This window comes from Babylonia areolata, chromosome 15 (genome assembly GCF_041734735.1).
Source record: "Babylonia areolata isolate BAREFJ2019XMU chromosome 15, ASM4173473v1, whole genome shotgun sequence".
Taxonomy (NCBI): Eukaryota; Metazoa; Mollusca; class Gastropoda; order Neogastropoda; family Buccinidae; genus Babylonia; species Babylonia areolata.
This window is the reverse complement of record NC_134890.1, coordinates 847,648-849,377: the sequence shown is the minus strand read 5'-3', so window position 1 is coordinate 849,377 and position 1,730 is coordinate 847,648.

Below are 1,730 nucleotides of genomic sequence, written 5' to 3'. Positions count from 1 at the left end.
TCTGGAGCCGTGTTCAGGAACTCTGTGGGAATCACATTTCATCTGTTGAAAATAACAATAGGTGGTGTACGATCAAAGGTCCCTCGACTCACTGAGGACAGTCAGTGTTCTTCTCTTCTTCTCCTCTCCCCCGTCCCCACAGAGACCCCACCTGGGGCCGTGTTCAGAGACCCCACCTGGGGCCGGGGCCGTGTTCAGAGACCCCACCTGGGGCCGTGTTCAGAGACCGTATCCAGAGACCCCACCTGGGGCCGTGTTCAGAAACCCCACCTGGGGCCGTGTTCAGAGACCGTATTCAGAGACCCCACCTGGGACCGTATCCAGAGACCCCACCTGGGGCCGTGTTCAGAGACCCCACCTGGGGCCGTGTTCAGAGACCGTATTCAGAGACCCCACCTGGGGCCGTGTTCAGAGACCCCACCTGGGGCCGTGTAGAGACCCCACCCTACCTGGGGCCGTATTCAGAGACCCCACCTGAGGCTGTATTCAAGACAAAATTCATTTTGCCTTCAGGCAAGTTATCTTTGACATGGTTGGGACCCGCGGCTACAGTTTACCTTGAAGGATAAGTTATCTTCGTATCAAGACACACACGTCTCAGACAGCTAACCTATCGTCTTAAAAATTTTTTTTTTTTTTAATCCTGATGATTCCCGTCTGCACATGCTCTCAGTTTCACTTCTCATCACACCACAACTCGAACATTGTCGAGAGATTTGTGCTATCCGTAAAGCACGCCTGTTTCCCTTTAAAAAGAAAAAAAAAGAAAGAAAAACGCTGCAAAAGGATCCACCATATTTACCTTTGCTTCGTGGGCAGTCACCCTTGGCAGGGTAGTAAGGGTAAATTGCCTTCGGGGTGTGTAGACACGCGGGTAGACTCTTGTGTTCATGACTACTGGAGATTGCTTACCCTCAGGCAGTTTACCTTGCCTCAGGCAGATTACCTGGCCTCAGGCAGATTACTGGCAGTACTCATTTACCCTCAGGCACGATGTTCTCTTGAATACGGCCCCTGGTGTCCAGAGGGTGTCTGAATGTCCAGCATATGCCTTTCGTCGTTAGAAATGTGGTAATCGTACCCTTCATCCATCCACCTGTTTAATGTCACAGCCTTCATTTTGTTTCGTTCCAACGTGTCAGCAGCCGTGATCCGTCACCTTTTTTCTGGCAGCAAAACAAAACGTCGTCGGCCTCCTTCCGTCTCCAGAGACGATGGCTGCACCGGAAATGTCGTCACTGCCGGGCAGTGCACTTCCTGCTGTGGCTGTGTAGGCCGTCAGCCTCCTTCCGTCTCCAGAGACGATGGCTGCACCGGAAATGTCGTCACTGCCGGGCAGTGCACTTCCTGCTGTGTAGGCCGTCAGCCTCCTTCCGTCTCCAGAGACGATGGCTGCACTGGAAATGTCGTCACTGCCGGGCAGTGCACTTCCTGCTGTGGCTGTGTAGCGATGCTGGAGTGGCAATCTCAACTGCATGTGGGACAGCTGTAGGTAGATGCTGCTTGGTTTACAGAAAACTTAAGTGAAGATAAAACGACACACACACACACACACACGCACACACAAAGACACACACACACACACACATACACACAAGCATATATGCTTACTAACAAACACACAGACACACACACAAAGACACACGCACACACAAAGACACACACACACACACACACACACACATACACACAAGCATATATGCTTACTAACAAACACACACACACACACA